We start from the raw sequence: 13,762 nt of genomic DNA on the forward strand, positions 1-13,762 counted from the left end.
ACACAAGTTTCTTATGAAAATGGAAAAAACTTCATCCTATTAACAAAGAGGGAAAATCATATCATCTCCAAAGACACAAAAAAAGGTCATTTAACAAAATGAAAATCAATTCATGGTAAAAAAGCTCTATGCAAACTAAGCATAAAGGAACGCTTTCTAAATCTGATAAAGGGATTTTTTAAAACTTTATTTAAAAAAAACAGCAATATCATAATTAACAGTGAGGCCCTTAACTTTTTCCATTTGAGAAAAGGAACAAGACAAATTTGCTCACTATCCAAACCCTATTCAACATTTGTGGAAAAAACTTAAAAATACATATATTGGTGTCTGACCTAATTTCTGGCACAGAACTCCTAAAAACCTTATAATTCCCTAAGTGATAAGAGCATCTTTTGTTCTAATATTTGGTCTCTGACTCCAGTCCTGACAGAGAGCTCCTAAATCCCTTGAAACCTCCTGAGTGATAAGAGAATCTTTTGTTTTAATGAGGCAGCTCTTGATGAGCTCCTAGATAGCTTCTGGATAAGGACTGGTCACCAGAAAGACAAAGCCATGATTAGAAGTTTGGAACTTTCAGCCTCACCTCACACCCTCCTAGAAGGGGAGAGGGACCAGCAATTGAGTTAATGATTAATCATGTCTACATAATGGAGCCCCCGTAAAAATCCCCGAATTACCAGTTTCGGAGAGCTACCAGGGTGCTGAACGACCCGGAGGTCCCAGGAGGGCAGGAAGCTCCATGTCAGAGCTGCTCCCCCATAACCTGCCTTATGCATCTCTCCCAGCTGAGGTTCGTCTCTTTCTTTCATTGTATCCTCTTACAATAAACCAGTGAATAACTATTTCCCTGAGTTCCATGAGCCATTTTAGCATAGTATCAAACCTAAGGAGGGGGTCATGAGAACCCCAATGTGCAGCCATTCAGTAAGAAGTACAGGGAACACCTGGGACTGCAATTAGTGTCTGAGGTGGGGGAGTCTTATGAGACTGAGCCCTTAGCCTGTGAGATCTGATGCTAATTCCAGGTAGAGTGTCTTAAACATGAATTGAAAGATAGGACATCCAGCTGGTGTCAGAGAATTAGTTGGTGTGGGGAGAAACCCCTCACACCCGGTTTCAGAAGTATTATGAATGTGGTGCTAGTGTATGTGAGTAAAGGAGAAATACAAAGAGGCTTCCCCCCTCTAAAACATTATAGAAGAATTCCAGCTAATACACATAGAAGGAATGATAGAATTAGGAAATCACCCTATATCCCTTAATGAAATAATGGATCTGGTCAAAAATCATTGATAACTGCTAATACTATCAGGAGAAAATTGATGAGGAACCTTATAAGGGAGGAATCAGACTGATGCTACTTATACCTCAATCAATTGTATCACCAAAAATGGGATAATAAATTAATGATAAAATACTTTGGGGACAATTAGGGATTTTTAGTGTTTACTGAGTGTTAGATAAAATTAGTGAAGTAGTATCTTAAAACAATACTAAAGCCAAAAAAAAGTGAAGGTGGAAGTGAGAAAAGCTTGGTTCTTTCTTGATAATGTTGAAGCAGGGATAAGCATACATGGGGATTCATTATATTAGTCTTTCTCCTTTTGTATATATTTTTAAATGTACACAATTTTTTAAATTAGAAGGTCATAGAAAGGAAGAAATACCAAGGATTATCCAAAGAATGGGTAGATAGAGATGATGAAAACTATGATTTGTATCAAATAAGCTAATGAGGAAAGAATGTAAGAAGGAGTGGTCAACAATGTAAAGTCCCACAGAAAAACCAAGAAGAAATAGAATATGTATTGGGTGAGGGCCTGAGGATAATGAGGAGAGATGGTTGACAGCAAAAACAAGCCACTGATTGACAGAGTGGCCCTTTGGATGTTGTAGAATAGAGATCAGCAAACCATGGCCCCTGGGTCAAATCCTGCCACCACCATTCCAAGTTTTATTGGAACACAGCCACGCTCATTCAGTTACATATTATCCGTGGCTGATTTTGTGTTACAGTGACAGAGTTGAGCAGTTATGTCAGAGACTGTGTCCTACAAAGTCAAAGATATTCACTATCTGGGGCTTTACAGGAAAGGTTTGTTAACCCTTGTGGTAGAAGATGAAATCAGAAATAAAGGTCAGGATGTTTACATTTACAAAGAAATATGGGTGCCTCTACCAACACAAAGGAAAAAGAGGTAACAACAATGAATGAAGAAATTGGAAATTGGAGGCGATAAAGGAGAAAGTTGATGAAAACCATGTGTCGGAGCATCCTTTTCTTTGTGAAGTAAGAAGTCTAGGCTCTCCGTTGAATGAGATGAGGCTAGCAACATCAAGGCTTTGAGAGGAGGGAAGGTTATGAAACAATGAATATCTCTGTATCATAAAGAAGAGAAATAGTACTACTGAGGGGAATTCACAGAAAATTACATTTTAAAAATCTCTTTAAATTGTTATTTATTGGGGCTCCTGGGTGGCTCAGTCGTTAAGCGTCTGCCTTCAGCTCAGGTCATGATCCCAGGGTCCTGGGATCAAGCCCCGCATCGGGCTCCCTGCTCGGCGGGAAGCCTGCTTCTCCCTCTCCCACTTCCCATGCTTGTGTTCCCTCTCTCGCTGTGTCTCTCTGTCAAATAAATAAAATCTTTTAAAAAAATTATTTATTTACACCAACACCAGTATACCCGTCTGGCTTAAGAAATTAAATGTAATACTAATGTAGAAGACTCCAAAGGACCCTTCCCTAATCTTCACCTCCTCTTCTACCCAAGAAGCAATCACTAGCCAGAAAGCGTTGGTTATCATTCCCTTTAATGTTGTTACACATTTACTTTTTTTTTTTTAATTTTTTTATTGTTATGTTAATCCCCATACTACACATTTACTTTTATTTAATGTTGTTATTCATTTATATTTTGTATAAAAGCAACAATAAAAATCCAGTGTTAGGGTTTTTTTTAAATATTTTTAAGGTTTGTATAAATACAAAAAAGGCCAGAAGCATTTAAAATGAGCCAGATTGGCTTTATAGAAAATGAAAAATACAGTCATTGATATTTAAAATGTAATAGAAAGGTTAAACAGCAAACCAGACATCATTGAAGAAAGAATTACTGAAATGCAAGGTAAATGTGAAGAAATTAACCAAAATGCAGCAGAAAGATAAAGGGATGCAAAATACAAAAGAAAGAATATGAGATTTGGAGGAAGGAGGGGTCTACCAACATCTAGTGGGGGTTCTAGAGGGAGAAAAAGAGAATGAGGGAGAGGGAATCCTCTTAGTCAAGTGAAGAAAATGAATCAAGAAGGGCATGATCAAATGTGTCAAATGCTGCTTATAGATAAGAAGAGTACTACGAATTAAATTGTTTAGTAGTAACCTTGATGTGAGCACATATAGTGGAGTATTGGGGGTGAAGGGCCAAATGGAATGATGCATTCATTTTTTATTGCTACATAACTAATTACCACAAACTTAGCAGCTTAAAACAACACACATTTATTATCTCACAGTTCATGGATCAGAAGTCTGGGCACAGCTTAACTGGTCTTCTGTTCAAAGTCTTCCAAGCCTGCGATCAGGGGGTTGGCCAGACTATATTCTTGTCTGGTGGCTTGACAAGGGAAGAATGAACTTCCAAGTTTACCAGGTTGTTTCAAAACTCATCTCCTTATAGTTGTAGGACTGACATCCCCACTTTTTTGCAAGCTGTTACCTGGAGGCCCATCTCAGCTCCTGGAGGCCACTGTAGCTTCCTGCCAAGTGACCCTCTCACAGGCCATCTCATCAGCTGAACTCCTTCCAGACCAGTGGAAGAGCATCTCCCTTCTTCCCAGGAAGCAAAGAATGAGTTTTATGCAACATAACTTAATAAAGAGTCTGTTGGATAGAAGCAACTCACAACTTCTACCTACAATCAAGGGGAGGGAATTACAAGCGTGTGATTCATTGGGAGTTACCTTAGGGTGCATCCACACAGAAGAGTTTAAGGGAGAAAGGAGGAAAAGAAATGGAGGAAGAGCATATGGAATACTGTGTGAGTTTTGTTTCAGTAGAGAACAAAGACATGGTGTGGTGGATATTGGGGGAAGTAGAATCAAGAGAGATACAGGATATTTTTTATATAGATGGGAGAAGTCACAGCATACCAATGAGAGAGTTACAGAAGAGAATGAGGAAATGATGATACAGGGGAAAGAGAATGGAGAGTTGTGGGTGCAGTGCCCTTGAGGAGGCAGGAGGGATGGAATCCAGCACACAAATGGACGGGAAGGTATTAGACCAAAGCATGGATCGTGTATCCATGGGGTAACAGGTGAGATGGCAGAGTACTAACTAGTGCAATATTGTGAGCACGAATAGGTATAGTAGGTAGTACTGTGTGGATATTCTATACTGCATCCTTCTAGTTCTTGAATTCAGTTCTTTCTCTGTTCCCATGACCAGAACATTAATTGAGGTCTGCCCGATCTCTCACTCCAGTGCTGCCCCACATCCTCCTCTGAGACACTGGTGATCTCTCTTAAATACAAATCTTACCATGTCATTAACTTGCTTTAATTCCTACCATGAAACACAAATAAGGGGTAAAAAAATAGAGAAAGGGTGTGAACGGAGGATTCGCAAAAAGGAAATGCTATTTTCACTCATCAAATTGTGAATATGTTTAAAAGGTAATACTCAATGCTGGAAAGGTTGGAAGAAATTCTGTTATAACTGATTATAGGAATGTGCATTACAGTAGTCTTTATGGAAAGGAATTTAACAATATATGGTGTCCATTCTTGGACCCACTAATTCTGTGAATCTCTAATGAGGAAATAATCAGAAATGTGAACAAATACAAGTGCGTCTATCATAACTTTACTCGTGATAGTAAAAATATGAAATAATTTAAAATTTCAAGAGTAGGGGAATAGTATTATATATTATAATTCGTCCACAACTGTTATTCATCCATTGAAATTGTATGTATTCAAAAATATTTAATTATTATAAATTTTTTAAGATTTTATTTATTTATTTGCCAGAGAGAGCAAGCACAAGCAGGGGGAGCAGCCGGTAAAGGCAGAGGGAGAAGCAGGCTCCCCGCTGAGCAGGGAGCCCGAAGCAGGGCTCCATCCCAGGGTCCCAGGATCACGACCGGAGCTGAAGGCAGATGACCAACCCACTGAGCCACCCAGGAGCCCGTATACAACTTTTAAGTAAAAAAAAAAAAAAAAAAGAAAGGCATTTATAGTATTGATCCCAATATCAGTATGTATGTATATGCAAGTAGAAAAAATAACACAAAATATATGGAAATGGTTATTGTACTTTTCCCTAGCTAGTGAATTTATGGTAGTGGACTTTATGTTCTTCTTTGTCATCTATATTTTCCAAATTTTTAGAGGAAGCATGTACCACTTATATCAAAAGATGTATTTAACATGAAATTTACATGGTTCTCTTTTTTAATAGAAAGTCCACATTATCAGGTGAACATATAGGGCCCATCTTTCTCCTCAGCCCATCACACCTCCTTGTCTTGTAATGACTCTCTAGAAACACTGAACTGCTAACGGTTTCAGTTTGAAGTCAACCTGCTTCCTCCCATCCCACTACAAGCTGCTTTGTCCCTTGATGACTGTTTTTCATGCTTTTCTTATGCCTGCAGGGACAGTCACCCCCTACCTCTTCTCATCCTTGAAGACTCACTCAACCAACACTTTCTAAAAAAATCCTTTATTCCCACTCTCTTTTTCTCCACAACCTAAATAAAGTACCCCTCCGTTGATGTCCCAAAATAATTGTACAGTTTGCACTGCAGAGTTATTGTGGAAGTTAATATACACTTGTGTCATATTATCTAATAATAGTTGAATTATAATTATGTATTATATTATTTTTTATTTTATTTATTTATTTATTTTTATTTTTATTATTATATTATTTCTCTGTTGCTGCTTGACAAATTAACCCAAAACTTGGAGGCTTTGAATAACAAAGGATTATTACATACAGAGGATTATAAAAGGCTATTAGCTTGAAGTTTCCACAGATCAGAAACTGGGGAGTGGCTTTGCAGGATAGTGCTGACTCAGAGTCTCCTTAAGGTTCCATCACAATATCAGCTAGGGCTGCAGTCATCTGAAGGCTTGACTGGGACTGGAGCGTCCGCCTCCAAGCTCTCTCAGGTGACTGTTAGCAAGAGGCATCTTCCTTGCTGGCTGCTGGCCAGAGGTCTCAGTTCCTCACCACGTGGGCCTGTCCATAGCACAACATGGCAACTGGCTTCAATCAGAGTGAAAAATCCAAGGGAGAGAGAGAGACAGACAGAAGCCACAATGTCTTTTATATAATGTAACCTCAGAAGTGACATACCACCACTTCTATATACTGTGGGTCACACAGATCACTGTGATATGATGTGGGAGGAGACCAAAGGGGCATGAATATCAGGGATCATTAGAGGCTGGCTTGGAGGTCATTCTATTTCACCAGCCTAAACGGAGCCCTTTGTACCCCCAGCACTTGCTTATTTACTGTCTGCTTAACAGTTGGTGCTTAGTTCATTTTTGTTTAAATAATTGAATGAATAAGTAAATGCTAATTCTATGCATTTTAAATGCTCAGTAACTGCTTATTAGCTGACTACCTCTTGCTACATAAGGCAAGAGACAATAAGGATTATGTCTTAATTACAGAAAAATGTCTGAGCTCTCCAGACTTTAGGAAGCCCATCTATAACAAGGTAGGACATGGGCAGATAAGTGGATGGACAGAAGGATGGAAAGTCGGAAGGAAAGAAAGACAAATAGAATATAATCAGTTCTACTTCTAATTTATAAAGAAAATTATTTTGCTTCCTATGTTTAAACTTTTCTAATTTCTTCCCCCACTCCTATTCTTTAATGCTTATTTCTCACAGCAACGTGGTCACTGGGATTTCCAAGTAACTTCTAGAAAAACTCCATTATCATGTTTCTAAATTGAATAAATAATTTTTATTTTAATCTTTTGTGTGTAGAGTCAAATGACAATATATAAAAAGCTAAGTTTCAAGAGTTGGGTTCAACTTAAAGAGACTTAATTTTTCTCCCTTCAGACATCAGAAATAGTAGGCTTTTGTTACTGTCTTTTGGCACTGCTATTGTTTTGGATGATGTTTGTTCTGTGTAGTTTGGTTATACAGACGTCCTCTGCCTGGACCGTTCCGTAGAAACTAGGTGTAAAGTGTAAGAAGCAAGAGTGAGAGAAAAAAAAAAATAAATCTCTTTATTATGGTGCATAAACCTTCAGTGTGAGGGAGCTTTGCAGCTGCGCAAGGAGAAAAATGCATTCAAAACGATAATGCCAGTGTGAATAATCCTTTCTCGAATGCTGCTTGCAGACTGCTCCAGCTTTGTCAGGTGAACTTGAACCGGGCCATCAGCTTTGCCCCCATTCCCATTGCACACTCTGTCTATCACCCCAGGGCATTCACCATCTTGACTGTTGTTTAAAGAGAACAAGCAATCCATCATTGAACCAGGGAGTCACTTTCTCATAGAAAAGTAAAATCAGCATGTGACACGACTCAGCCCTAGTGTTTTGCAGATTAAAATGATACATGGCGACTCACGTGTTACTAGGAAGATTAAGTCGGTTATCTTGTTCCGCTGCTCAGACAAAAGAATTCCCCTCAAGCAGTAAGGGGGAGCTTTACAGAAGCTGAAAAAGTTGGACCCCACTGTACAGTGGTAAAACAGAATTTAACAAGAAGACAGAAAAACAATGTTATTTACATCTCCACACCTTCCCTGCAGAAGACGGTACAAAGAAGAGTCTGTCCCGAAAGGGGGAGCTGTTAAATCTTTGTAGAAGCCTTTACAGTTTGAGATGCCAATTTTATGACCAGAGACACACACACACACACAATTTATTGTCTGACTGCCTCCTCAATTGATTTAAATATAGTGAAATAAATGAGCAGCCGCTGGCCCCGGGGCGTTCGCTTCGTAAGAGTAGGTTGCAAATCCCGCAGCTACAGTATCAGGTTATTAGCACTGTTATTCCATTGTGTGAGCTACACAGTAATAATATTTTAAATGAATCTCAGACAAAAATGAGCTCACAATGGACAGCCTGTAATGTACCAAGCCCAGGCAAATATTTATCATATAACAGAAAATAGTATTTTTTAAATAATTGAATCTGTAACTGTTATATTTGTTTTTACAAAGTAATTTTCAAAAGGGGGCAGACAAAAATAAGTATCAAAGTGTTTAATTTTAGAGTAAATAAGTGCATTAATTAAAATGAGTGTACGAAGAATCCATTTCTTTCTCATGAAATAGTTTTTACAACTTAAAATAATTTTAAACTTTAATATGTGCTTTGCCATTTAGACCTTAACACTGTAAGTGACATGGATTAAGGAGAAAGAATTCTGTGTTTTCTTTCAGGTTCTGATGAATTTTAGGAAACAACTGTTGTTGCCAAATGCTTTCCTAAAATACAGACCATTTTTCTAGTTGAAGGGATTTAGACTCAAAGAATGCCCTGTTCTGTTACTTCTAACTAAATTTTCAGACATTGCTCATCTACCACCAGCTATGTATATGTTATATAAGGGCTCTGTAAGAAGAAATGACAGCCCCGGAAACATGTACGTTTTCCCTGCCAAGGACAGACACCAGATTTAACCTTCTTTTCCTACACAAATCACCAGAAAGGAGAAGGACTGTTTAACACTTTTGTTAGACATTTGACATGGTCTTTTCCAAATAACAGAAGGACACACAGCGACTGGCTTTGAGGGGCCGTGTTCCCAATGTGCTTTCAATAGGGAACATTCTCTCTGGGCCGAGCACCTGGATCATGTGCAACGTTCCCTTGGGCGGGACAGCAGTCACTGAGCCACCTGCATCAGAAAGGATGGTAGATGAGGGACAGGAGCCTCTGGCCAGCTGTAGCCTTCCCCAGCCTGCAGGGCATGTTAGAGCAGGAGCCAGGCCAGGCCGCACCAGCACCCGGGCATCCATCTGGGTGGCTGTCCTCATTGCCCCACGTAGACAACTTAGCAAGAACCTTCAATGGGTATAAATAAAGGGAAAGAGCAATGGAGCCCAGGAGCCTTTGAAACATGCCTGTGCAAAGACTCGAAGGCGTAAACCGCTCAGACAAAGGCAGTTTAAAATATCAGAGTCCTAGGACTTTCAGACAAGCACCAAGGAGGACGACCTGGACTCAACAACTACTTCAAAATAGACCTAAGCTCATCCCCTCCCCCTCGTCTCCTCTTGTCCCTCCATCCCAGCAGCACAGCCTCGGCACTGAGCTGAGCAAAGACAGACACTCAACAAAGATACTTCCTAAGTGTCTGGAGACAGTGTGATCACATATAAAGGTGAATTAAACTTGACATCTCTCACATCTCCACATTGCCAAGTACTAGCGTGTTTGTTTGTTTTTTTACACTCAACTCTTGGTTACCAGAAGGAGGGGAAATATGCAATCAAAAAGAAGACTACTGCTTAAGATTCAGCTTATATAAGCCGATAACAATTTTGTTGTTGTTGTTGTTCAGTGGTTACATGGCAACTGATGACTGGGAGGTAGACAGCTCCCAAATGCCCTGAATGTCAGGAGAATGCCAGACTTTGTCATCAGTAACCTAAAAATGAAGTTAAAATACAGACCAGGATGAATTAAGTGCTTGGTCTTTTGGTATATGTCAACTATTTTACTGCCCTGACGGTTTTTGAAAAGGTGCCCAAAATGCTGTGCTCAGAACATCTACCAACCAGAGTGTAGCTCGAGTGTTTTTAAAACATAAACTGAAAAAGGTACTTGAGAAAAGTTAATGTTTTATAAATGTTGAAGCTCAGGCTATCAAGAAAATATTGTTTTCAGGAAGCATTTTATAGTTTGGTATAGCTGACCCATGCAATTGCTAGAAGAGAGAAGGGACCCTACTAAGAGGTTTGCATATTTATTTAGTGTTTTCCATTGGAAGGATTAATTATCTATTCCACTCCACTGCAAAATAACCCTACAATGATTTTCTCTTTCAAACTCTAACAAAGTCATGTTTCTTATGAAAAGAGATCAGCCTCGGAGAGGCACCTAAGTCTAAATTCAAATGTGTGATCTTTAAGGAAATACACTCACTTTTTTTTTTTTTTTTTTTTTGGAGAAAACTGTTTAAAAATCCAGACTGTGAATGGCTTCTTCTCAGTTGGAAAGGTCACTCTGAGTGCACTGTCCACAACATTAACTAGAAATGACCCTTGTCATCACTCTCAGCATGTGGGACAGAAGAAACAAATGAAAAGACACACCCAAAAGATGGTTTCTAGAATAGGCCACTTGGATAATAGATGAGATGCTGTACTCATGGGTCGAATGGGCCTCCTGAGGCATTGTTCCCACTGCGCATTGTAGTGCGCTGGGTGGCTTCGAGATGACAAGGCCACAGGGAACCAGAGTCTCAACTGGACCGCCATCCCAAAGTGATGGAAATGCTGTCTAACTTTCGAATCTCCCAGCTGAGAACACTCCTTTTAGTAACAGGCTTCAAGTTTTGGTTTTGCATTTTCCTGACAACGTATTCCTTTCTATGCACATTTTTTCGGGCAATAAATCAAGAAAAATGTTTTCATCAAATGATGCCCACACAGTTTTCTCCCCCTGCTAGGTAACTGTTGTCAGGAAAGACTTCACTAAGCAGAATGTGCTTTGTTCTTGCCACAGTACACAAAGAGTTAACTTATAGAGCCAGCTGGTTGCTTGCCAGGGAGGTGAGAGAGGAAAAGAGCAAGCAGCCTGCTTTCTCTTTCCTTCCCATACCACCAAGCTACATCCTTTACACTTCCATCCCCATCTCCTGCCTCCTCCTGTCTGCCCCTTTCTACGACCAAAGAAGTTCAAATTAAAAAGCAAGGACTTCTGGGGCACCTGGGTGGCTCAGTCGTTAAGCGTCTGCCTTCAGCTCAGGTCATGATCCCAGGGTCCTGGGATCGAGCCCCGCATCGGGCTCCCTGTTCAGCAGGGAGTCTGCTTCTCCCTCTCCCACTGCTGTTTCCCCCACTGCTCTCTCTCTCTATCTCTCTGTCAAATAAATAAATAAAATCTTAAAAAAAAAAAAAAAAAGCAAAGACTTCTGACACTGAAGTTATTCATGGGGCTACACCCATCGTCTGGTCTTTCCTCTTCTGGGCAATACTTAAACATCAACTAGGGCTCAGTCCCTTCTGGTTCTGCCTGCAGTCACTCTCATGAGGCCTCCTGGAAGGGCAGGGTGCAGTGAAATCACGGGAACGCGCCCTAGCTCTGCTGTGTACCAGAGGAGTGGCACCTCGCCTCTCAGAGCCTCAGAGTTCCCGTATGTAAAATAGGTATAAAAAGACACACCTAGGGATGCGGTTGTAAGGACTAGAGATAAGGCATGTGAAGGACTTAGCATAGTGGCCAGCACATTTTGGTGTTCAGTAAAGGATGGGGCTTTAGTATCATTATATCCACACTCTTTCCCCAGGGCCATCCTGCAGAATCCATTTTCCCCAGTCCCACTCTCACCAACTTTGGTGGCCAAGACCACTTCCCTGTGTGTAACCTCAGAATCTCCCCCAGACACGGGAACAGTCCTGGTCCTAAGGACAAGTCATTTCTGATCAGGGTGGGGAGTGGAAAATGCAAATAACAGCACCAGTGACAATAGAATTAGAGTCTGGTCATGTATTTACTGATGCTCATTCATCATTATCGCGTCATCTTGAAATACCATTGAACCATATCAAATTGCTGTTTTTTAAGTCAAAATAATCTGATATTGGCAAGTTCATACGATTTCCACATAAATAATACCCAAACATGATCCTCTCATTTTCTCTCCCTCCAACCTCTTCCTAGGTGGTCCTACATCCTCCAGCCTCACCTGATTGCAGTTCCCCAAATGTGACGGGCCCTCGCACAGCTATGATTCCCAAGGCTCTTCCCCGTGCCTACAATATCTCCCCCTACTTCTCCTTGGAAATTCTTGTCAGTCAAGACCCCGAGTGTGTCACTTCTTCAGGGAGTCCTTCTCTGGCCCTTCTCCTCACACTCACACACACACTCCTGCACACACACAGAGGCTCCGTTACACCATCACAAACCTTTAAGGTGGGACCTCAGTTGCACAGTAACTTCTCGTTTATGAATCTGCCTCCTGCATCAGATTATGAGCACATGAAAGCAGAGATGGTGAGTTCATTTCATCAGCCTCAAGGCCTAGCCTAGCACTTGGTTGTTAATCAGGCCTTGTTGAATGAAAGAAGTAAATCATTAAAAATCACAAGATTAATGAGGAGTGTAGTTTTCTGGTTGGCCCATTGTGGCATAACTCTTGGTGTAATACAGTATTTAACACTGTGCCATGCACATAGCACGTGTTCCATAAATGTTTGTGAACTGAATGAATGATGGCAGGTGAAAAATCTCTTAATTAGATCCAGAGGGTCCTCTTTATTTGTACAATCCAAATAAGAAAGGCGTTCTCAGACACTGAAAAAGCTATGCCGACATCTTTGTCTTACAAAAGACTCATCTGAATGATAAAGAGCGTGGAAAATGGATTAGCTCTTGGGTGGACAGGGCTTTTTTTGTTTGTTTATTTGTTATTTGTTTTGGGGGGGTTCTTATCTGCATGCAAAAGTAAAAATGCTTGAGTACTACATCATTTAAGGAGATTCAGTCCCCTCTTATTTTCCAAGATTTTGATTTTAGCACTTATTTAATTAAGAAAATTAAACTATCTGTGGGATGCAAATTAAAATTGGCAAAAAATAATGGTTCCTTGTATTAATGTTGATTTTTATTATTATTTTATATATCTGCTAATTAGATAACCCTGGAGAATTGATTACCATCTGTTCTTGGACCCTAATGATAAGGCATAATTATCCTTATGCGTACTCTACTACTGTGTGGCCAAAATGTGTTAGTAATCTAATTTTTTAAGATGACCAATTGGGGAACTTCACTGGCTCAGTCAGTAAAGCATGTGACTCTTGATCTCAGCGTCGTGAGTTCAAGCACCACATGGGGAATAGGAGACTACTTTTAAAAAAAAAATGATCAATAAATATTGCTAACTCACATTATATGAATTTTATGATATGCTTTAGATAAAGCATGAATTATTTTAGAAATACAAAAGGTCTAATTTATTGGTCCTGGCTCAGAAACCATCTGTTTTTTAAGTGAGTTAGGAAGGGTATTTTCAAGGTGCACGAATTAAAGAGTTTACTTCCTTCTTTAGCCAGAGCAGATAAGCATTATTGAGATTAAGGGCACATTATAAAACTATAACAGGCACTTAAACTTGATGTACCAAAATGCTGCCATTGTTTCCTGGCTTTTTCCTGATTAATCTCAGGATCATTCTTCACTACCCCCATGCAAGAGTTAAAAGAAGACTAATATCATCAAACTCAAAGATTTTAAGATTAGAAAAAGCACAGGGCGCCTGGGTGGCTCAGATGGTTAAGCATCTGCCTTCGGCTCAGGTCATGATCCCAGGGTCCTGGGATGGAGCCCCGCATCGGGCTCCCTGCTCAGCGAGAAACCTGCTTCTCCCTCTCCCTCTGCCTCTCTCCCCGCTCCTGCTCTCTCTCTCTCTCTCTCTGTATCTCTGTGTCTCAAATGAATAAAATCTTAAAAAAAAAAAAAGATTAGAAAACGCACACGTGAATTACCACAACTGTGTCTGGCACAGAGTGAATATTCCATAAATGGTTGTTGTTGCTGTTGTTT

The sequence above is a fragment of the Phoca vitulina genome, unplaced genomic scaffold (assembly GCF_004348235.1).
Source record: "Phoca vitulina isolate PV1807 unplaced genomic scaffold, GSC_HSeal_1.0 scaffold3, whole genome shotgun sequence".
Lineage (NCBI taxonomy): Eukaryota > Metazoa > Chordata > Mammalia > Carnivora > Phocidae > Phoca > Phoca vitulina.